This window comes from Acanthochromis polyacanthus, chromosome 22 (genome assembly GCF_021347895.1).
Source record: "Acanthochromis polyacanthus isolate Apoly-LR-REF ecotype Palm Island chromosome 22, KAUST_Apoly_ChrSc, whole genome shotgun sequence".
NCBI classification, from domain to species: Eukaryota; Metazoa; Chordata; class Actinopteri; family Pomacentridae; genus Acanthochromis; species Acanthochromis polyacanthus.
This window is the reverse complement of record NC_067134.1, coordinates 30419863-30445411: the sequence shown is the minus strand read 5'-3', so window position 1 is coordinate 30445411 and position 25549 is coordinate 30419863. Positions and strand designations below refer to the sequence as shown.

At 40.9% G+C, this 25549-nt stretch overlaps 3 non-coding genes across 3 annotated transcripts; 2 read left to right on the top strand and 1 right to left on the bottom strand.

The window, feature by feature from the left end:
- Positions 1-3023: 3023 nt before the first annotated feature.
- On the bottom strand, positions 3024-3095 carry trnag-ucc (transfer RNA glycine (anticodon UCC)). Its single transcript has one exon. It is a non-coding gene; the product is annotated as a tRNA-Gly (tRNA).
- An 804-nt stretch (positions 3096-3899) lies between these two features.
- On the top strand, positions 3900-3981 carry trnas-cga (transfer RNA serine (anticodon CGA)). The gene has a single exon. It is a non-coding gene; the product is annotated as a tRNA-Ser (tRNA).
- A 3743-nt stretch (positions 3982-7724) lies between these two features.
- trnas-aga (transfer RNA serine (anticodon AGA)) lies at positions 7725-7806 on the top strand. Its single transcript has one exon. It is a non-coding gene; the product is annotated as a tRNA-Ser (tRNA).
- The last annotated feature ends 17743 nt before the right edge of the window (positions 7807-25549 follow it).

Below are 25549 nucleotides of genomic sequence, written 5' to 3'. Positions count from 1 at the left end.
AATAATCAACTAAAAGTGGTCAAATATGTTATATTGTTGAATATAATTAAAGACAAAACTGCCTTCATCACATCTTTCCATAAATGGATCTTTATTGATTTATTCAGAAAAAGCTTTAGTAGCTCATTCTCAGAACAGCAGCCTCAGAGAATTAAAGAGCACAAATAAATAGAATGCACCTTTTCTCTCAGAACACTGTCTATGCCTCACCTTTCTGTCTGTCCTGTGTTTGTTTTATGTTTCACTTGGGTGTGCACAGCCCTCAATGGCATAATGTAGGAAACAGCTTGAAATAAACATGATAGGTTAATTTGCCATGAGGGCAGGTGATGGTCACAGTCACAAAGAAGAAAAAAATTGCATGAAGCTTAAGTAATGACGCCATGGTTGGTTGGTGTCATTTTTGAGCGGATTCGCAGACAAAAAAAAAAAAGAACAGCAGCCTCAGATTTATTCTTAGACAGAAGATTTACAGTAGAGAAAAAATAATAAAGGGGACAATGGGACAGGTAAATTTCAAGCTTGTTATTTAAGTTGCAGCACACCTATTAACGTTAGTTTGAAACGGTTAACATGAACAGACTGAACTGGACTTAATAACAGGAGTGCATATAATTTTAGTAAGTTATTCTTGTGAGTATCAGCTGCGCTGGGTATGTAAATCGGGCCATCCAGCTGCGGTGCTGATCCGACGCCGCTCGTGCCAAAAATCCGGACAAATGTCACTTGATCAAGGAGCAAATCTGCATCACATGAGATCAGCTGACTTTGGGTGTGCAGTGTGTGCGCTGCGCACAGCGGTGTGGGAACGACCTGCTTCGCCTGCTGCCTCAGTGACCCGGCCCCGGATAAGTGGAAGAAAATGGATGGATAGATGGAGAACAGAAATTAGCACCACAGGAGTTCTCGTGGCCAAGTGGTTAAGGTGATGGACTAGAAATTCACTGGGGTCTTCCCATGCAGGTTTGAAAACACTGAACTGTTTTCTGCTGTGGCAGTAAGACATACACACGTGGACAAAATTGTTGGTACCCCTCAGTTAAAGAAGGAAAAACCCACAATTCTCACTGAAATCACTTGAAACTCACAAAAGTAACAATAAATAAAAATTTATTGAAAATTAAATAATCAAAATCAGCCATCACTTTTGAATTGTTGATTAACATAATTATTTAAAAAAACAAACTAATGAAATAGGGCTGGACAAAAATGATGGTACCCATAACTTAATATTTTGTTGCACAACCTTTTGAGGCAATCACTGCAATTAAACGATTTCTGTATTTGTCAATGAGCGTTCTGCAGCTGTCAACAGGTATTTTGGCCCACTCCTCATGAGCAAACAGCTCCAGTTGTCTCAGGTTTGATGGGTGTCTTCTCCAAATGGCATGTTTCAGCTCCTTCCACATATGTTCAATGGGATTCAGATCTGGGCTCATAGAAGGCCACTTTAGAATAGTCCAACGCTTTTCTCTCAGCCATTCTTGGGTGTTTTTGGCTGTGTGTTTTGGATCGTTGTCCTGTTGGAAGACCCATGACCTGCGACTGAGACCAAGCTTTCTGACACTAGGCAGCACATTTCTCTCCAGAATGCCTTGATAGTCTTCAGATTTCATCGTACCTTGCACACTTTCAAGACACCCTGTGCCAGATGCAGCAAAGCAGCCCCAAAACATTACTGAGCCTCCTCCATGTTTCACCGTAGGGACAGTGTTCTTTTCTTCGTATGCTTGGTTTTTGAGTCTATGAACATAGAGTTGATGTGCCTTACCAAAAAGCTCCAGTTTGGTCTCATCTGTCCAAAGGACATTCTCCCAGAAGCTTTGTGGCTTGTCAACATGCATTTTTGCAAATTCCAGTCTGGCTTTTTTATGAGTTTTTTTCAGCAGTGGTGTCCTCCTTGGTCGTCTCCCATGAAGTCCACTTTGGCTCAAACAACGACGAATGGTGCGATCTGACACTGATGTACCTTGGCCTTGGAGTTCACCTTTAATTTCTTTGGAGGTTGCTCTGGGCTCTTTGGATACAATTCCAACGATCCGTCTCTTCAATTTGTCATCAATTTTCCTCTTGCGGCCACGTCCAGGGAGGTTGGCTACTGTCCCGTGGGTCTTGAACTTCTGAATAATATGAGCCACTGTTGTCACAGGAACTTCAAGCTGTTTAGAGATGGTCTTATAGCCTTTACCTTTAAGATGTTTGTCTATAATTTCTTTTCGGATGTCCTGGGACAATTCTCTCCTTCGCTTTCTGTTGTCCATGTTCAGTGTGGTACACACCTTTTCACCAAACAGCAGGGTGACTACTTGTCTCCCTTTAAATAGGCAGACTGACTGATTATGAGTTTGGAAACACCTGTGATGTCAATTAAATGACACACCTGAGTTAATCATGTCACTCTGGTCAAATAGTTTTCAATCTTTTATAGAGGTACCATCATTTTTGTCCAGGCCTGTTTCATTAGTTTGTATTTTAAAATAATTATGTTAATCAACAATTCAAAAGTAATGGCTGTTTTCGATTATTTAATTTTCAATAAATTTTTATTTATTGTTACTTTTGTGAGTTTCAAGTGATTTCAGTGAGAATTGTGGGTTTTTCCTTCTTTAACTGAGGGGTACCAACAATTTTGTCCACGTGTGTAGGTTGAAAATCCCCTCCAAACAGTTAATCCTGGCCATCTATGAAACTAGAAGAGATGATGATATTTGACTGATGATCTTATTATGAGCAAGTCTGAATATTATGTCAGTTCTGCTAAGTCATTCACCTTCTATGTACAGGATGAGAGTGATGGCTTCAATTGTTATACATTTCCTTCTACAGTGCATGTTTGAGGCCCCAGCTTCAGACTATGACATGCCCATCAGTTTCTTTCTCCAAGGCACAAAGCTCAACCTTCAGACTGAGAAACAGAAACATTACAGAATATGATACTTTTCACATTCTGTGACAAAGTGTTTAGTTGTGTCAGTTAAACCATCACAAACACTAAGCACACAACACTTCATGACCAGCACACATGCAATGGCCGGGAATCAAACCCAGGTCAACTGCTTGGAAGGCAGCTATGCTCACCACTATACCACCATCGCTATGAAATGGACTGTTTTTGTGTGCTCTCAGGAGTTCAAACGGATAAGAGAAGTAGGTGCAGAGAAAAGGGAGGAAATGAACATCAGCCAGAAGCCCTGATCTCTGTCACGACACAAGACATCTTAGTATTTTCTACAGCAAAACAACCTGATGAAAATGAAACTAAATCTTGAATCATTCTCGAAACAACTTCCACATAATGGGAAAGTGATATTGATGAGCCTATTGATTCCACATTCCCATGGTCTGCAGTCTTTTTTTGATAACTTTCTTTTCAGACTTTGACTAGAGTCATTTTGTTGTTTATAGCCTGTATTATATTTTGAACTGCTGGTATTGATTTCAGATTGTCCTTTGGTGCACTGGAATTATACAGGGTAAACTAACTTTATTTTGTTCTGTTGTTGTGTTATAACTTAGTACTGTGTTTGATGATCTCTGTCAGATGAGAAGATGAGGTGGAGGACAGTGGAGGAAGTTCCATGGTGTAATGGTCATGACTCTGGGCTCTGGATCCTGGTGTCCCTGGACTTAATGGAGATGATAGGGGATGAAAAGTTGTGTGCATTTTTCTGACCACCAAGCCTGTCCTCCAGTACCCACCAACTTTAACCTCCACCAACAGGTGAGCAGAGACTCTGCTGACCTCAGGAGAGCTGCACGGCGCAACAGGGAGAGACGGAGCTCCAATATTTAAGTGATTAGACAAATGCGTAAAGCAAGGGTGGGAACACGACAGATGTTTGTATGTGAAGCCAAATTTTGCGCTTTCATCACACAGAACAGAAAGCAGTAGCACAGGAGTTGTCATGGCCGAGTGGTTAAGGCGATGGACTCGAAATCTATTGAGTTCTCCCTGCGCAGGTTCAAATCCTGCTGACAACGTTCGACTCTTTCTGCAGTGGCAATCTATGAAATAAGAAAAGATGATGTTTAACTGATGATCTCATAATAAGCGCGTGAAAAAGTCCTGATTTGAATATCATGTCATTTCTGCACAGGCACTCACCTTTGATATAGAGCATGTGAGTGATGGTTTCAATTGTCCTATGTTTCCTTCTGCAGTGCATGCATAAGGCCCCAGCTTCAGACTCTGACATCTCCATCAGTGTACTTCTTCAAGAATTTAAACCCACCAGGTTGATCCAGATTACATTTAACTCTGTAAATTCGACATTTTTTAGCCTATTCAATTCCATAAATGTTCTGCTTGGATGTTAAAGGAGGTCTTCCTCACATTTTGGTGTATTTTAACCCTTCCATGGTCTAAATTCTTTGAACAGATCTTGTGCTGTAATCAATGTCTAACTGAGTTTTTATTTTCATTGCAGTGGTTGATTTTTCCAGAGCAAGATCAATGATTTTTAATACATCTTTCTCCACTTTTATTTATTATTGAAGGCTCTGGACATTGTTGGACTGTCTTGGTTGACACGTCTATACAATGTCACGTGGGCATTGGGTACAGTACCTGTGGAGTGGCAAACCGGGGTGGTGGTCCCTATTTTCAAAAAGGGGGACCGGAGAGTGTGTGCCAACTACCGGGGTGTCACACTTCTCAGCCTCCCCTTGAAAGTTTACTCTAGGGTGCTGGAAGAGAGGCTCCAACTGATAGTCGAACCTCGGATTCAGGAGGAGCAATGCGGATTCCATCCCGGTCATGGAACAGCAGACCAGCTCTTTACCCTTGTGGAGCTGCTGAGGGGGTCATGGGAGTTTGACCTGCCAGTCTACATGTGTTTTGTGGATCTGGAGAAGGCCTATGACCGTGTCCCCCGAGGGGCACTGTGGGGGGTACTGCGGGAGTATGGGGTACCGGGCTCGTTGCTACGAGCCGTTCGGTCCCTGTTCGACCCAAGTGAGAGCTGTGTCCGCATACTCGGGACTAAATCAGACACGTTTCCAGTGGGTGTTGGACTCCGCCAAGGCTGCCCCTTGTCTCCAATCCTGTTTGTGGTTGTCATGGACAGGATCTCAAGGCGCAGTCGTGGTGGGGAGGGTGTCCGGTTTGGGGCCCTCAGGATCGCATCTCTGCTTTTTGCAGATGATGTGGTTTTGTCGGCATCCTCCGACCTTGACCTCCAGCACGCACTGGAGCGGTTTGCAGCCGAGTTGAAGCAGCAGGGATGCAGATCAGCACCTCCAAGTCCGAGGCCATGGCTCTCTGCCGGAAACCGGTGGATTGATCCCTCTGGGTTGGGGGGGAGTTGCTTCCCCAAGCGAAGGAGTTCAAGTATCTCTGGATCTTGTTCACGAGTGATGGGAAAATGGAGCGAGAGATAGACAAGCGGATTGGTGCTGCGGCAGCAGTAATGCGGACGTTGTACCGGACCGTCGTGGTGAAGAGGGCGCTGAGCCGTAACGCGAAGCTCTCGATTTACCAGTCCATCTACGTTACAACCCTCACCTATGGTCATGAGCTTTGTGTAGTGACCGAAACGGATACAAGCGGCCGAAATGAGCTTCCTCCGTAGGGTGTCTGGACTCAGCCTTAGAGATAGGGTGAGTAGCTCAGACATCTGGAGGGAGCGCGGAGTAGAGCCGCTGCTCCTTCGCATTGAAAGGAGCCAGTTGAGGTGGTTTGGCCATCTGATTTGGATGCCTCCAGGGAGACTTCCTTTGGAGGTTTTCCGAGCACGTCCGTCTGGGAGGAGACCCCGGGGTAGACCCAGAACTCGCTGGAGGGATTATATATCTCGTCTGGCCTGGGAACGCCTCGGGATCCTCCAGGGAGAGCTGGAAAGCGTTGGTGGGGGGAGGGACGTCTGGAACGACCTGCTTGGCCTGCTGCCTCCACGACCCGGCCCCAGATAAGCGGAAGAAAATGGATGGATGGATGGAGAACAGAAATTAGTACCACAGGAGTTCTTGTGGCCAAGTGGTTAAGGTGATGGACTAGAAATTCACTGGGGTCTCCCCATGCAGGTTCGAAAACATTGAACTATTTTCTGCTGTGGCAGTAAGACACAGGTTGAAAATCCCCTCCAAACAGTTAATCCTGGCCATCTATGAAACTAGAAGAGATGATGATATTTAACTGATGATCTTATTATGAGCAAATCTGAATATCATGTCATTTCTGCAAAGTCATTCACCTTCTATGTACAGGATGTGAGTGATGGCTTCAATTGTTATACATTTCCTTCTGCAGTGCATGTTTGAGGCCCCAGCTTCAGACTATGACACGCCCGTTACTTTCTTTCTGCAAGACACGAAGCTCAACCTTCAGACTGAGAAACAGAAACATTACAGAATATGATACACAACATTGATACTATTCACATTCTGTGACAAAGTGTTTAGTTGTGTCAGTTAAACCATCACAAACACTAAGCACACAACACTTCATGACCAGCACACATGCGATGGCCAGGAACCAAACCCGGATCAACTGCTTGGAAGGCAGCTATGCTCACCACTATACCACCATCACTATGAAATGGACTGTTTTTGTGTGCTCTCAGGAGTTCAAACGGATAAGAGAAGTAGGTGCAGAGAAAAGGGAGGAAATGAACATCAGCCAGAAGCCCTGATCTCTGTCACGACACACAACATCTTAGTATTTTCTACAGCAAAACAACCTGATGAAAATGAAACTAAATTAACCCTATAAAGTACAGTCAATTTCCGCCTGAAATTTCTACTGAAGATGTACGCAAAGTAAATTGAATGCCGTTCTTGAACTGTTTGGAGTACATGCATGGTTATGGTCTCATTTGAAAGCTGACAACCTGAATTTTCACCCAGTGCAGTCAGAATTATTCTAAGTGCTTCTGGCACAGAGTATTGTATGTTGGAAGACAATTTTTTCCCTAATAAAACACCTGAAAATAAGTGTGGCAGCACTGTGAAAGCTTGAAAACACAATATTGCAACAGCCTGGGTTCTTACTTAGTTCAGGACAACCTTACGAAGCCGACTGTTTTCTATTCAGCAGGCTCATTGGCTACAAGGCGTGTCAGTCAAAAGTTTCCTTCGACTTGATTTACTCGCGGTTACTAGGGAAACAAGCCTCGTCCAATTTTGTCACAAGCGACAACGGTTGGCTGTTAGGCTCAGGAAGGCCGACCAGAGTCACTTGATTGGTTGAAATGCGATGTCAATCAAAAGGTTAGCCTTCAGCTGCCATTTTGAGCAGCAGTTTGGTAAAAAAAATATGCCACATAAGCTTATATAAAGATGTGAAGAGAAATGTAGAGAGTACGGAGCGCGCATCGCGTGCACGAAGCCAAGCTATTTGTGGATTATTTACTGATTTCAAGACATGTTTTGGACAAAATATTTTACTTGGCTAGTTTTGTCTGGATGCCCAAGCTTGGATTATGGCCGTGTCTCATGGAAATTTTTCATTTCTGACCAGTTATGAGCCTTCAAAGGTGAGTTATGCTGTTTATGTGATTTTTTTGTTTGTTGGACAAATGTGTTTATATTACCCACTGTGGTAATCACATCTGAAAGTGAGCAGAGACCCTGCTGACCTCAGGACAGCTGCACGGAGCAACAGGGAGAGACGGAGCTCCAATATTTAAGTGATTAGATAAATGTGTAAAGCAAGGGTGGGAACATGACAGATGATTGTATGTGAAGCCAAATTTTTCATGGACAGAACAGAAAGCAGTAGCACAGGAGTTGTCATGGCCGAGTGGTTAAGGCGATGGACTAGAAATCCATTGGGGTCTCCCTGCGCAGTTTCAAATCCTGTTGACAACATTCGACTCTTTCCACAGTGGCAATCTATGAAATAAGAAGAGATGATGCTTAACTGATTATCTCATAATAAGCGTGTGAGAAAGTCCTGATTTGAATATCATGTCATTTCTGCACAGGCACTCACCTTTGATATAGAGGATGTGAGTGATGCTTTCAATTGTCATATGTTTCCTCCGACAGTGCATGCATGAGGCCCCAGCTTCAGACTCTGACATCTCCATCAGTGTACTTCTTCAAGAATTTAAACCCACCAGGACTATCCAGATTACATTTAACTCTGGGTTTCAACTATTATAACTTTTTTCATTTAATAAATGACTAATAACACACTTTGATCTTCATGTTTGTTTGCTTATTTGTTGAAAAGTGGGATTTAATTTTCCATGTTGGATAATCACAGCTTTTTTATTTGGACAATGTTTATCCTCTTCCATTGCAAAGATGAATTGTTAAAATGAAAATAGAAAAAAGATCTTTTGTAAAGCAGTAAAACTAATGTTTTTATTTTTGTTCTGATCTTTTTCTTGCCATTTTCAATTATATTCAATTAAAATATGCCCTGAAAGCAAATATAAAGAACTACAAAGACTGGAACAAAAAAATACATATTTTTTGTCGTGAAGACTCAGAAACAAAACTTCAAAATAATATTTTGTGTTTTAATTTATATCTGTTCTTATTATCACAGTCAGTGACTGAGTAAAACAGGAACAATCTAAAGTTATAACTTGAACTTCTTTCAAACTGATTTTTCTCTGAACAATGAAAATAAAGTGTGAGGTCAATGTGTGACGGTTAGATCAACATAAACTACTAATATCCTGTTTAAGTGCTATAGAAGCGTCAGAGCAGCAGATTGTAAAGTCTGGTCCAGATAAGGAGCTCTACAGTGAGGCTGACTGTCCATCATAGCTGTCTAACCTGGACCTCACATCTCTGAAACCGTTGGAGCTCATTTTTAATCAGCTTCATCTGGATAAACTGACCACACATGGGACGTTTTTACAACCACTTTCTCACCTCAAATCATCTGAAAACTACATTTTGTGTCACAATAACAGCAGTATTCCCAAAATACTTGTGTTTCCTCTGAAAGTTTCCTCCTCGATCTTTGCTGCTGGTCTAAATGCATTCTGGGTGATTTGGTTCCAAATCCTCACTTGTCTGGTCTGATGATCCTCCATAATGTGGGCGGAGCCAGAACATATCCAGGTATTTCACTGGTTCTTGATCAGATGCTGCTTTGAACTGGATCAGGACTTGGTCTCTGACTGATGACGTTTTATAAGAACACCAGAACTTAAAAGGAAACTTTTTTTTTTCAACCTGAGGTCTGTTTTCATTTGTCATTTCATACATGTGAGTGATGGAGAAATGAATTTTTGACACAGCTCCAGTATTTAGCCAGGCAAGCAGCTTCGCAGCTCAGCTAGCGAAAAGTGTGGGGCGTTTTCACAAGAAAACGTGCGATTTCACGAGAAATCGCACGATAGCTCGCGTGATTGCTTTCTGGCGTCCAGAGCTTTGGATACAGACCACAACAAATAGCAATCGCCAAGTAATGTGGAGGTTTTCGTTCACTTCTCATCTGTTTTATGTTGTAAATACCAGCGGTATTTTCTCTTAAACTTTTTTGGAATTAAATATAATCTAGATGGAAGATTTTCTGTGGAATTTAAGTGTTTTCTCAGTAGCATGACTGTTATGAACCATTTTAGCTCCTGTTAGCACTTTTATTTATCCCATTGTGTGGTTTCCAGACTTTATGCTAAGCTAACTGGCTGCTGGCTGTAGATATGTGCTGTCAGTCTCATCTGTGAAACATTAGCATTACATTTTTTTTAAAGATTGCTTAAGCATGGTTTTGAAAACAGGGCTCAGAATTTCAGATCACTACACACAATTAACACAACCACACACACAATACGCACAACACCTCAGGTCCTGTGCAAAATGAAACATACCATTCAAACAAAACCTTCTTATGTTACTACATGAAACACACACATTTCATGAGGATTAATTCTGTCTGAACCAGATACACACTGCTGTGTTTAACTTCAAACACTTTTAGCAGTTCTACCTCTCAGTGGTTAGATTACTGTCAGTGAAGGACACAGAGAAAGTACAAATACACAACATGGTAAATTCACCAAACACAACACAAGATCAGTGAAAAAGTCTCCTGTGACGATTAATGGCTGCTGGTTAGAGCTTTCATGTTTTCCTGAAGCAGAAGTTTAATTCAGTGTCACTCAAAGCCTGCTGAACCAGTCACATCATGATGTCTCCTGGCTTTGTTTCATGCAAATGATAATTCAGTTCTTTTTTAAGGCCACCAATTATCCAAAATGTGCATCCCCAGCACATGAACACGGCAGCTCTTGTAGGTCAGTTGGTGTGCAGGTTAACAGGTTGGATCCAATTTTAGCAGACTTCAGCAGAAAACAGTCTACTGACGCAAACACGAGTGTTCAAAAGTTTGGGGTCACTTAGAAATGTAAAACATGAAAACCCAACTTTTGAACGGTGGTGTATGTAGATCTATAAAGTCCTCTCCAGTACTCGCTGCAGCTCAAGCACACCAGCTCACCTACGACCGCTCAAACACTGCGTTATGATTTCCATATCCTTCTGTACACTACCGTTCAAAAGTTTGGGGTCATCCAGACAATTCCATGTTCTCCATGAAAGCTCCCACTTTATTCATGTGCTAACATAACTGCACAAGGGTTTTCTAATCATCAATGAGCCTTTCAACACCATTAGCTAACACAATGTAGCATTAGAACACAGGAGTGATGGTTGCTGGAAATGTTCCTCTGTACCCCTATGGAGATATTCCATTAAAAATCAGCCGTTTCCAGCTACAATAGTCATTTACCACATTAACAAAGTCTAGACTGGATTTATCATTTATTTAATGCTATCTTCATTGAAAAAAACTGTTTTCAAGAAAAAGGACATTTCTAAGTGACCTCAAACTTTTGAACAGTAGTGCATATTTATATGATGTCATTTTAAAAAAAATTAGACACGTAAGATGAAATAATATTGATGATAGCTCGTGTCCTTGTTCCTCTTTTAGCACACATCACACAGTATTACAATGAATAAGAACATTCAATCATCAAATACAATCATTTTCATAACAAGCTGCTGTGGAGGCAAAACCTTTTTGTTCTTTGCAATAAATCTTTTGTTCTTTTATTCAGAGCTCTGAAGGTACAGGTTACACAGAGTGCAAAGCAGTCTATGTGTCAAGTCAAACTGGAAGGAGCTGAAAACTCAAAGGAGAAGGACGACCCGGGCAAGATGGCGACGGGGACGGTCGTGTGGTAATTTTTCTCTGGTGAAACCCTGAATTAAATAAAACAGGACCAACTGCCAACCCAAAAACAGACTCCGTGACGACTAAAAAGACTGCGACGAACTTTGTTGTGCCTTAAAGCAGGTGAATTCTGCAGCATTTATAGACTTTAAGGACTCATGAATGCTAACGCTAAAGTAGCTAATGCTAATGCTAAAGTAGCTAACGCGCTCATTTCCCACGACTACTGTGCTCTCGACGCCATGGATTCGGATGTCAAACGATTGAGAAACGCCCTTGCTTCGCCTGGAAAGACTCCACAGCCCCCAAAGAAGGTAAAAACTAACAACGATGCCTCTGATGCCAACCCGGGTTCTGCCTCCATTGCAGATGTCTTAAAAGCTATCCACTCTCAGTCCAGTGAGATCCAAGCTCTGCATGCTCTCATCATTGGCATGAAGTCAGACCTCCAACAAAACACCATTGCCATAGCAAACATCAACAAATCTCTTGAATTTAATTCTGCTGAAATACAAGAATGCAAAGAGAAAAACAAACAGCTGCAAAATGAAGTGAATGTCCTTAAAGAGAAAAATGATGTGCTGGAAAAAAAGGTAATGGTGTTGGAAGAAAAAGTGTCTGATGCTGAAAATTACAAAAGAAGATGGAACCTGAGACTTAAAGGCATCAAAGAAGAGAAAGGAGAAAACACACGACAAGTTGCTGTAGACCTTCTTCTACAGCTTGTGCCCCGCTGGAAAGAAAAAATGGGATTCATCCTGGATACTGTACATCGTCTTGGACGACCCAACACCACCCACCCAAGGCAGATCATCATGCAATTCACTATGAGGATCTACAGAGACGAGCTGTGGAAGGTGACGTACAACAACAAAATCTGCAAAGAGCGCGGCTTCTCATTTGCCCAAGACTTTTCCAAAGATGTGCTGGAAGCAAGAGCGGCGGTGTGGCCTAAAGTTGATGCTGCCAAGAGAAGAGGAGACAAGGTTATGTATCGTGGTCGGTATGCATACATCAATGGTCAGAGAGTCACACCATGATGTTTCCTGGTCCTGAAGGTTCATACAAAAAATGTTTACACTCAGGGTTTTGCCACTCTTTGTTACTGTTGGTAACTTATCTGTGAACTTCTGAACAATTAAGCTCCTTTTTGTTTGCTTGTTTTAAAGCTGTTGTTTTTTTCATGGTTGAACTTAAAAGCTCGCTTTCTTTTTTATCTGTGAATGCAAGGGGTCTGAGAGACTTGACAAAACGTAAAAGTCTGTTTTTATTCTGCAAAGGGAAAAAAAGCACAAATCTTTTTGTTGCAGGAAACACACTCAAAAGAAGAAGACAGTAAATTTTGGACTCAACAATGGGGTGACAAAACTTTTTTCAGTCACGGCACTTCTAAATCAGCAGGTGTAGCTATTCTCCTCAAAAACTTCCCTGGTCAGATAATATATAATGTGGCAGATGAAAATGGTCGTTGGCTGATTCTTATTGCAATTATTGACAATGTGAAAATAATTGTGGTAAATATATATGGTTCTAATAACATTAGTGAGAACAGGCGTTTACTTGATGAATTAACATTCCATCTAGATGATCTTAAAGTATCACACACTACTGAAAATGTAATAATAGGAGGAGATCTTAACTTAGTTAATGATGATTTCTTAGATAGATTCCCGTCTAGATATACTTCTAGCCATCCTAATATCATATTTAATAATTTTTGTAGTGGTTTAAGTCTCACCGATGCATGGAAGTATCTTAATCCTGGAGTAACTCAATTTTCCTGGTTTGGTTCAAACTACAACTCGAAATCGAGAATTGATAACTGGTTGATTTCTAATACCTTACTATGTTACAACATCAAGTCTACTATTTCAGCAGCTCCTTTAACTGATCACAGTGTCATCTCTCTACATGTTGAATCAAAAACTAAAATCTTTTCAAACAAATTTTGGAAATTTAATTCAAGTTTGCTCAAAAATGATGAATATTGTCACATGATAAAATCACTTATAAGTGAAATTGAATCTTCTGAAGAACTTTCCACTCCAGCTAAAAAGTGGGAATTCCTCAAATTCAAAATTCGTGAAGCTTCTATTTCTTTCAGCAAAAACACAAAAAAGAACTTGATCAAAAAGAATTAAACATTATAAATCAACTAAACAGTCTTTGCAGCAAACAAATGTTGAGTGAAGATGATAAACAAACAATATTAAAATTACAGTCAAATTTAGATGAAATCTACACTCACAAAGCTCAAGGAGCATTTATTAGATCTCGTGCAAAGTGGATAGAAGAAGGTGAGAAGAATTCAGCTTATTTCTGTGGATTAGAAAAAAACAGGCAGGAAAAAAACAATGTGAAATCTTTGTTAATCAACAACAAAGAAATTAGTGATAATAAATCAATATCAATTGAAACCTACAAATTTTACAGCAATCTCTATTGTTCAAAATTCTCTAAATCTGATTGTGAAACGTTTCTACAGAATGTTGCTCAGCATATTCCAAAAATTGATGAGAAATACAGAGACACCTGTGATGGACCCCTCACAATTGCTGAACTTGATGCTGTAATCAACCGATTAGCACTTAACAAATCTCCTGGTTCAGACGGCCTCACAGCAAACTTTTACAGACACTTCTGGATGGAAATTAGAGAATTGCTGTTCAATGTTTTTCTAGAAATTTTCGAAACTTGCTCTCTCCCAACTACAATGAGACATGGTGTTATAGTTTCTATTCCAAAACCCAATAAAGACCCTAGAATTGTAGATAATAGAAGACCCATTACGCTCAGGAACTCTGATTACAAACTTCTAACTTATATTTTTGCATCAAGGCTACAATCAGGACTTTCAAGTGTAATTTCTGAAACACAATCTGGTTTTATGAAAGGAAGATCAATACATAATAATATAAGGTTGGTTATGGACTTAATTGAATATTGTAATCTGATCCAAGACGATGGCTTTATTTTCTTTTTGGACTTTTACAAAGCCTTCGATTCGGTGGAACATCCATTTATTCTTACTGCACTGGAGCGTTTTGGTTTTGGTCTTAAATTTAGAAATTTGGTTTGTGGCCTGTATGAAAACATAAATCGCTGTGTTCTTCTTCCAAATGGTTCTACTCCAAGCTTTAAGGTTGATGTTGGTATCCCGCAAGGTTGCCCAATTTCTCCCTACTTATTTCTTCTGGTTACTGAGATCTTATCCATTTATATTAAACAAAGCGATGATATTCAAAAACTTAATGTACTGGGTACAGAAATTGTGATCAGCCAATTAGCGGATGACACAACATTATTTTTAAAAAATAAGGAACAGTTCCCAAAAGTAATTGAAAAAATTGGAAAATTCTCTAAAGCTTCAGGATTACGTTTAAACATTAAGAAGTGTGAAATTTTTTCTCTTCATGACACCACTACAAAAGAAATATGTGGCATACCTGTGAAATCAGAGATCAAATATCTTGGTATCCAACTCGGTAAAGACAAAAAAATATGTCAAACTATCAACATTGAGACAAAACTCAAGGAATGTAAAACCAAACTCAACATGTGGCTCCAAAGAGATTTATCAATATTAGGTCGTATATATCTAACAAAGATGGAGAGCTTGTCAAGGTGCATTTACCCTCTTTACTCAAATGCTGTTTCTTCAAATTCAATTAAATCAATAAACCAAATTAATTTTAATTTCATCTGGCGTAATAAACCACATTATCTGAAAAAAAGCCATATGGTCAAAGATACAAATGAAGGTGGCCTAAAAATGATTGATTTAGAATGCCTTAATGGTACATTGAAGATAAATTGGCTTAAATCTTGGCTCAAAAATCAGAGCTCCCTATGGTACTGTATCCCTAACTACATTTTTACAAAACTGGGTGGTCTAAATCTTTTTGCTGGTTTGTGACTTCGAAATTAGTAAGCTTCCTATATCCTTATCAGAGTTCCACAAGCAAATCTTACTGTATTGGAAAATGTTATATGTTCACAACTTCTCTCCACATTTAACAGTAATTTGGAACAACCGATATGTTCTTCATCGTAACAAATCCTTTTATTATGATGACTGGTATAAAAAGAATATTTGGTCAATATTACATCTTATGGACGATGAAGGAAATTTACTAGATTATGAACATTTCTGTGCAAAATACAACTTCACCCCCCTTTCTTAGATTTTATGCGTTTACGTAGTGCTCTTTCCAAAGAATTTATCTTTTTATCCAAAAATTACCTTGCTCATCAAAAAACACAAGTTAATCTCACTTCTCCCATGATTCATGGAATATCTATTATAGATAAAAAAATGTAGTAACTCTCTTATTAGAAAATGTTTTGCAGATGAATTATTTCCTGAGGTACAAAATAAAAATGATATTCTTTCCAAATTTGATAAAAAGACCATTTCAATATTGAGAACAATGTATTTATCCTTTCCAGTTGCTCCTAAGGTCAAGGAAACACACTTCAAAATTATGAACAACATCTATCCTTCTAAAGAGTTACTTAGAATTCGTTTTAATATACAAGAAAAACAGTTGTACATTTTGTAATGTTGATATAGAAACAACAGACCATCTTTTCTTTCACTGTGTGACAGTACAAAAGTTTTGGGAAGATTTACAGAAATGGATGAAAGAAATATTTCCTTCATCACCATCCTGTTTCTCAAGAGATGATATAACATTTGGTATCCTGTTAAATAACAAAAAAGAAGAACTCTGTATTAATGTGATTTTATGTATAGCTAAATTCTGTATTCACAAAAGCAAATGTCAGAAATGCTCACCCAGCTTTTCCTTTTTCAAAAATGAACTTAAATTGTATTTAAAATCGTTGAAATGTATGAAGGTCCTAAAGCCATGAAATTATTTTCTTATATAGGTGATACCCCACTGGACTCAAGTCAACAACAAAATGACTCCCTTTGAACTAAAAACTGAATTTATTGTTCCGGACTCATACCCTTGCACAATTTGTTGCACTATTGTTTATTTTTTGTCTAATTATCTAATTATTGTTTACCTACTTTATTTATTACCTCTTGACTTTGTTCCCATTTTAAGAGTTTTTCATGTTTTTCCTTCCAAAGCCATGGTTGTTAAATTGTACAAGTTTATTGTGTATTGTTAATAAAATAAAATAAAAAATAAAAAATAAAAAAAAAACTCAAAGGAGAAGCATTTACGCACAGGTCCTACACTCAGCTGGGGCGGAAACAATCTGCGGCTGCAGGTTTACCACCGGCGGCAAAAAAAGGGGACACACGCAGCACTGAGGAGGAATGGAGAATGAATGACCGAGTTCAAACAAAGTGGCCGTGAGTTTCTGTTGGAAGCATCAAGATCTGCGGCAAACTGTGCAGGATTGCCTTCATCTCCAAAATCCGGGTTGCAGCCGGTAAGAGCAGAATTCTGGAGACTCTAAAAGACGTTTAAGCTGCCGATGTGTGCCACTGCAGTATGTGTAGCAATTAGCATTAGCCACGGAGATCAGCCACGAGCGGCTTGCTGTAAACTTGTCTGTTACCAATAATTTTCGTGTGTTTTGTAATTGTTCAGTTGAAAATAAGATTGCAGGCTAATTGCTAATTAGAGGGTTCCAGCAAGACCAGTGAATTCATCCTGTTTGTAATGGTGGGTTTTTACAATGCCCTTTATTTATTTATTGGATCTGGAAAGGATTGTACTCTGATGGTTCCTGAGATCCCTCTGGGCTGCAGGAACCTGTTAGATGCAGAGCTGGTTTAATGATTCTCTGATGATTAAGCATAATTAATTGAGGAGATTACTGGCCTTAGGATTCCTGTCTGTCAGTCTGTAAATATAAAAACATGAAGTGTTCTATGAAAAGTCCAATCTTTGAAAGCTGACATGTAGTTCAGAATCATTTCTTTGTAAATTAGCTGCATCCAGTCATTACCATGACACTGGCAGTGCAACGGTTCAGACAAGCAGAACCGCAGACCAACAGCAGATACCGCAGGGGCAGTTCAACAATGTACACCAGAACGCCACAGAACCATTGAAGTTCCAGTGGAAATTTGCTCCAGCCCAAGAGACAACAGAGTCAGCAACCAAGTGTCGTAGTGGCCCCCAGACTGGCACCAGCTGACCACAAATGTCCAGCTATCAAGTCTAAGTTCCTGATGCAATGAGCACACTGGCGTCGCATTCTCCAAAATCACCCTTTAATTTGTGTAATTTTTTTGTGTCAACACCACCACCGAAACAAATAATTCAAATGACCAGAAGATGGACAAAATGTCGAAGGCCATGTTCAAGGACTTCAAATATGTTTGCCTCTGCAGAAAAGCTGCTGAGGCAGCCATGAATGTACAATATCCATCTTTGATGAAGCTGTGGTGTTGGCTTGAACACCTTCCTTCCCTACTACTCTTTCTTTTTATTCTTTTTATTCCTCCTTTCCTTTCCTTTCCTCTCCTGTCTTGTGTCATGTCTTGTGTCCTGTCTTGTGTTCTCTCTTGTGTCCTGTCTTGTGTTCTCTCTTGTGTCCTGTCTTGTGTCCCTGTCCTGCGTCATGTCCTGCGTCCTGTGTGTTCTGTGTTCCCCTCTAAAGAATCGCCACCTTATCGCGGTGGAGGGGTTTGAGTGTCCCTGTGATCCTGGAGCTATGTCTCCGGGGCAATAGCCACTGGTAAATTGGCTCTAGTGAGGGACCAGACAAAGAGCGATTCTGAAAACCCTGATGACATTAACATTTTTTTTAAATTACATTTTAATCGAATACAATGTTTTCAGTATTTTTTAAATAGCTGTAAGAATGAGCTAATCATTTTTTATTCATGGAGCAATATATAGTGTCACCACAAGGCTTCAGCTCCCAAACCTGTTGCAATTCTAGAAATATTAACCCCTCGATTTTAAGATATCAAAGAATAAAAAATCAAGAATAAATCTTCAGAAAAATAAAAAATACAGATGGTCTGAATACCCCTTCTTTTTAACATGTTTTCATTTTTTTTCTACTTCAAAATAAAACACTTATATTTGTATTGTCCAAAAAACAGAAACTAGACAATTCCCGCACACGGAAATCGTGGAGGGGCTCGGGCCGGGCGGCGCTCGGGCCCTCGCGCGACCTCCATCCGGAGCGGGCCGCGGAGAGGCGTATTCGGCGTTTCCGGTCCGTCGCAGGCTTTATTTAGAAATGGTGCTGTGCTTTTATTTGACAGCAGAGACAGGAAGATGTCACCTGGTGAAAATTTTGATTGGAGTTACTGTAAAGGTTGTGTGAAGGAGAGAGGTTTTTGTTAGCTGTAAAATGAAATTTTGTTGACATCCTATGCATGTCCTGGGGGCTAAGCCCCCCTGTCCTTAAAACTGAGTGACGCCTCTGTGGCACTGTAGCAGATGTTCTGAGATGTTTTTTTTTTTTTTTTCCATCAAGCCAGGGGTTTTTGGAGGGTTCTGTATGGCAAACCATAAATCCGAGCATCACAATATATACATGGCTGAAAAGAAGAGATTTTTTTTTTTTTTGAAGACTAAAAGTCTGGAGGTGAAATTATGACGAAGCACGTCATAAAACATCACTTAGAGAAAACATGGAAGATCGGCAGGAAAAAATCACAACTTGGGTTCGAACCCAAGACGCCCACACCAGAGGCAGGAGCTCAGTGCGCCGAGCTATCACAGACACATACTGACAACTCTTCGTGGCGCCTTCTTGAGTGCAGACATGCTGCTGACAGCAGTGTTTCTGAACGGAAGCGCAACGTCGAGTTTGCCGGTCCTTACGGGCTAACCGTTAATCCTAGCTTAAAAGTAAAGTGACCGTGAGCGAGAGGAAGGCTGTGGCTAACCAGAAATGTGATATTTTCCCAGATATGGTGAGAAATGCCGAGCGCCAGCGATTTAAAAACACACTGTCCCTCCATGAGCCAGATGATTCAGTTGACATTGGTGCCTATGGAGAGAAGGGTGCAATTTTGCTGTAAACTGCTGCCTGTCATTTCACTTCAGAAAGAGCTAGGTCTTCAAACTTGGATTAAATTGAACCCCAGGAAAATTGTTTACAATCTGACCAATGTCATTCTCCTAATACTTGTCATTTGGTCGTGAGAGCGATTCTATCGTGAAAGTTTGAGGCGGATTTTTCACCTCTCCACTCTGCCTCGTCACATGAAGAGAGGCAGATTCTGAGAATTTTCACTTTTTTGAGGAGTCCACTGAGCAAAACTGTAAATGTCAGCATGACATAAAATACATCCCTGCGTAGACAAGAGAAATCACTGCGTTTTGATGGTCAAATGAAGTTTCTAGGTGAAAGTATGGCGAAGCAGTGGCGCTGTGAAAACAGGTGACTCTTACGTCTGAGTGATTCAGTAATCCCATTCATTGTCTATTACGCCGCCTTCTTAAGGGGCAGACATGCTCCTGACAGCAGTGTTTCTGAACGGGAGCGCAACGTCGCGTTCTGCCGGTCCTTACGGGCCTAACCGTTAATCCTAGCTGAAAAGTAAAGTGACCGTGAGCGAGAGGAAGGCTGTGGCTAACCAGAAATGTGATTATTTTCCAAGATATGGTGAGAAATGACCGAGCGCCAGCGATTTAAAAACACACTGTCCCTCCATGAGCCAGATGATTCAGTTGACATTGGTGCCTATGGAGAGAAGGGTGCGACTTTGCTGTAAACCGCTACCTGTCATTTCACTTCAGAAAGAGCTAGGTCTTCAAACTTGGATTCATTTGAATCCCAGGTAGATTGTCTACAATCTGACCAAATTTCATTCTCCTAAACTTGTCGTTTGGTCGTGAGAGCGATTCAATCGTGAAAGTTTCAGGCGGATTTTTCACTTGTCCTTCACTCTGCCTCGTCACATGACCCACTCTAAAGAGAGCAGATTTTGAGAATTTCACTTTTTTGAGGACTCACTGAGCAAAAACTGTAAATGTCAGCATGACATAAAATACATCCCTTCGTAGACAAGAGAAATCACTGCGTTTTGATGGTTAAATGACGCTTGTAGGTGAAAGTATGGCGAAGCAGTGGCGTTGTGAAAACAGGTGACTCTTACGTCTGAGTGATTCAGTCCTCCCATTCATTGTCTATGTGTAAAATTAATGCAGTTTTTGCTCATAAGTCTAGCAAATATGAATGAATGTCTTAGAAAAACCATAGCCATCGATTCCCGATAAAACCACACAAGCTGATATATAATTTGTGTGTGATTTCTCAAAGCCCTGGGAGGAGTAGCGAGCCAAAGTTTTAGGCGGAAGAAGCGGAATAATAAGAAACAAAACCCGGCGGGAGAGCATAGGTCTCTGGCATGTTCCATGCCCGAGCCCCTAATTATAGAGATAAGTCATCGTTAATATTCTAACATATTTCAAACAACCATACAAATAAAACAGCACAAGTGAAATACTGATGTGAAACCTCAGTTTTTATTATTTATTTGATCTTCCACTTTTCTTTTTTAATCCAGACAAGGCTTCGAAATGATTTTTTTTACCACATCCGCCACGTCGGTCCGCTTTTCATCAACCTAAAATATTCATATACAACCCGGTCTCACAAGGATTCGTGAAACTGTCACGTAAATTAATCTATGGTTTCGTGTATAGGTTTTTCACTATTGTAGGCCTTAGTTTTATTTATTTATTTTACCTCTAATCGCTATATTTCAGTGTTTTGCAGTGCACTATAGCTGGTAGACCTACATTTTTAGCCACAGCTGCCCTGGGCCAGACTGACTGGCTGCCAATCCACTCCTACAACCCCTCTGACCACCACCAACATTACACAGCATACACATTCATACACCAGTGTAAGTGGCAGCACTGGAGGTAAGGTGGGTAAAGTGTCTTGCATTGGACGAAGGGCTCTGCCACCTGAGCCGTAGCCGCCCCTAATCTAAATACCTCTCTGCATGTTACATTGCAACACATACAGACAAGATGTTTGTGTAGATTTTGTGCGTTTTATTACTTTGATTTACTATTGAGGAAACAAAAGGAATAAAGTTTTAAAAAGAAGTGGCGGCAGACAAAGCGTTCTAAATAAATGTTATTGCGTTCTTAACAATGCATCATATGTTCATATGGTTTACTTTAGCTCTGAGTCAAAAATGATTAAATCCATGAATAATAAAAGAAGGTTATTTTAGAATATCCATCTTAAAATGCAGTGGCGTGGAATAGGTAAGAAAGCACAAAAAGAGGCAATTAAGTAGACATCTTCCTGTGTCAAATATAGTGGGGTCATAAATGACGCCAGTCGGTCATTTTAGTCGCTAAAATAGCTTGGTCGCTTGAGGTTAATCATCTCAATGATGCGCAAAAAAAGGATGGACTGCACGCTGCCAATAAAATTACAGACAAACATGTCTACTTTGAGAAACACCAGATGAGGTTGTCCCTGGCTGCGCAGACACTGAGTCGCTCTGTGTCAGTGGCTCTCCGCACAATGAGGGATCTTGGGTACTCTCAGTTTAAAGACTGTGAGGCAACGGCAGAATTCATTGAGGTAATACTATTAATGATTATAGAACCAAGTACATGTTTTAAAAAAACAAATAAATAAAATTTGATTTGAGCATCAGGAACAATTTGTTGACAATTCTGACTGATTCTAAATTCAACATCAAAATGTTGTCATAAACCATGATTGTTATGATCTAGGCGGTTGTGAACCCATGCAGCAGGCAATCAGACAGACGGGTGAATTAATGATGATTTAATAAAGCAATATATATATATATATAATATATATATATATATATATACATATATATGTATGTATAACAGAAAACTCTTAATCTGGGAAGCAAGGGGAAATAACAGAATGGAGAACTAACTGAATTGAAGTAAGGGCGGACCCGAAGGCCGAGGTAAAAACTAAACACAAATCTAAACTAACCAAGGAAGGGAACTGACTGGAGAATCCGGAAAACAGGGGAACGGACCAGAGGGAGCCGGAGATGAGGGGCGCAACGATGGCTGAGGAGCAGATTGTCCAAGCGCAGACGGAGGGGAGAAAGCGGAGCCGGCAAGGTAATTTAACTGAGTGAAGTGGAGTCCAGGTAGTGGCGAGCATATGGTGAGAAGCATGAAACAGAGTCCAAACAGCGAAGTGTATGTGGCGACATGCGGTTTGTAGAGTCCAGTGTGCAGCGTACAGAGTGCAATAATCCAGCGGTGAGTGGTGAAGTGAGTCAGGCTTTTATGCTGCCCTGATTACTGATGGAGAGCAGCCGCGCTCTGTCACAGCCGCTGGTGATTAGGCTGATTGCCGAGTAGGAGAGGGAGGAATCATGACAATGATATTGCATGTTCATCATAAACACAAAAGGTTGTACATAACCTTACACATACCTTCACAGATGTTTGAGTGGTAAAGCTCTGAAATTTACTGTAGTACAAAGCGACCTATGGAAATAAGGAAGTCAAGCAAATACTATACTTGCATATTAACCATTGTACATACAGTTTAGAATATAGTACTCTGTCTCTGTATATTTTGAATGGATGAGTGTTGATTTCAACTATCTGATACCTAATGAAATCTGTAATGATAGTGATTTAGATGCCGAATTTTTTATAGATGATTGACAGGCGTTTGACATAATGAATGGACGCAATCTCTCGTGCAAAGGATTCAAAGCTCCCTTGGGTTTTATTTCTCTTTCTTTTACTTCTTTTACTTTACTTTCTTTTCCGTACTTTATCGCTCCACTTGTGATATTTTCTCACTTTTTGTCCTTTCTGTCTTTGTGAAGCTATGAGATGTAAATAAAAACTGAATTGAATGAAAAGTTCTGATCCTAACAACTAAATGTTCATTTAATCTTAGGATTTCTATTAGTTAAGACGTTGAAGCCACTGTTGTTTTTAACACATAAATGTGAGCATTCTCCATATGAAATAAAATAAAATTGTGCAAAATATAGCTGATTCTCCTGTAAACTGAGGAGCTGCAGAGCTCTTCTAGAACAACAGCCGATGCAACAAGAGAAGCACAAGAAGAAAGCAAAGATGCCGCTGTTCATCCGTTCTCCTTCAAACAAATGATGAAATATAATAATAAACACATTAAAACACATTAACACACACTATAAACACATTAGCACACACCATAAGCACTTTAAAACACACAGAAAACACAATAACACACTAAAGACAGGTTAAAGTCATCAAGTAATGAAACAATTTTATAATTAACATTTAAAATACATTGAGAATGTGGTTATGTTTTCCTCTGCTGTCAGATCAACTCTGTGTGTGTGTGTGTGTGTGTGTGTGTGTGTGTGTGTGTTCATCATCATCAAAAAATGCACATTGAATGTGCATTGATACACATTCAATGTGCACATTCAAAAAATGCACATTGAATGTGCATTTTTGAATGTCTTTGATCTCTGTGATGTCATCACAACTGACAGAAAGTCCACAAGTGACAGAAAGTCCACAAGTGTAACTCAATAACTCAGTAACAGAGTCAGTTCAACCCACGATTTCTCGTGATTAGCTGCGATTTTTAACACTCACCGGACTTTAGCAGAGAAGAACCGGAGTTTGTGTGCACTACACAAATGCACCGCTACAACAACCTGTGCCTTGGAAATCTTTCTATTTCCAAGGCACCAAGAGATGCCACCACAGCCAAGGAACCAAAGAGGAATTCTTCTGATTTGTGGGTCCTGCGCACGCAACAGAGATACCAGCTGTTGGCTCGCTACCGCAGAATCTCAGAGTCAGTGATTGATGAGGGTGTTAAACGTACGGCACATGGGTCACACAGGAGAGCTATTGCATCCATGGATTTGTTGGGCACTGCGTAAACATCGCAGATATGAATTGCTTGCCAGCCGCCGAAAAATCACAGGCTCACTGGACGAGAAAGACAATGTTTCCAAGGCAAAACCTGCCATTGGAACAACTCGGAGCAGCAACCCAGGTAGCTGCACCTCCAGACACCCAGACATGAGAGGAAGCAAGAGAAGAGCCATCGCCTCCATGGATTTGCAGGCACTGCGTAAACATCGCAGACATGAACTGCTTGCCAGCCGCCGAAAAATCACAGGCTCACTGGACGAGAAAGACAATGTTTCCAAGGCAAAACCTGCCATTGGAACAACTCGGAGCAGCAACCCAGGTAGCTGCACCTCCAGACACCCAGACATGAGAGGAAGCAAGAGAAGAGCCATCGCCTCCATGGATTTGCAGGCACTGCGTAAACATCGCAGATATGAATTGCTTGCCAGCCGCCGAAAAATCACAGGCTCACTGGACGAGAAAGACAATGTTTCCAAGGCAAAACCTGCCATTGGAACAACTCGGAGCAGCAACCCAGGTAGCTGCACCTCCAGACAACCCAGACATGAGAGGAAGCAAGAGAAGAGCCATCGCCTCCATGGATTTGCAGGCACTGCGTAAATATCGCAGACATGAACTGCTTGCCAGCCGCCGAAAAATCACAGGCTCACCGGACGAGAAAGACAATGTTTCCAAGGCAAAACCTGCCATTGGAACAACTCGGAGCAGCAACCCAGGTAGCTGCACCTCCGGAGACCAAGACATGAGCGGAACCAACAGAAGAGCCATCGACAATGGTTCGACTAAAAGTAAAAAACCATACCGCGTTCCGTTTAACAGAAGAATGGCTGACCAACTGTCACATCTCAGCCATGGTAGAAACTCTGACTCGGCACCCAACAGAAATTCCTCTGATAGGAAGGCAAATCACAGACATGAACAGCGCGCCCAGTTTCAAAGAAGGCAGCGCCCTCCTGCAGCTGTGCAACGATGTGGGCCTCAAGGGGTGAGCGTTGCAAGACAACAACCCCATGCCAGCCGCAACACTAGGAATCGAGTTGCACGCAGGCAGTGGAACACTGGTCGTGCATGGGCTTGGCAGAGGTATCCCAGCTACCAAAGGCTGACCAATCCAAGGCCCACTTGGTACAACAGACCAGCGTACCAAGCTGATTATCATCGCAGACCCTTTTACAGAAACGCTTCTCGTGCAGGCTTTGCACAGAGACAGCACAGTGGCAAATTCTGTCACTGCAAATGCCAAGTAAAAAGGGACAACCAGCAACGGTTCAGACCACAGCAGAACCGCAGGGGCAAGTTCAACAATGTACACCAGAGACGCCCACAGAACCATTGAAGTTCCAGTGGAAATTTGCTCCAGCCAAGAGACAACAGAGTCAGCAGCAACCAAGGTAGTCGTAGTGGCCCCCAGACTGGCCACCAGCTGACCACAAATGTCCAGCTATCAAGTCCTAAGGTTCCTGATGCAATGAGCACACTGGCGTCGGCATTCTCCAAAATCACCCTTTAATTTGTGTAAATTTTTTTAGTGTCAACACCACCACCGAAACAAATAATTCAAATGACCCAGAAGATGGACAAAATGTCGAAGGCCATGTTCAAG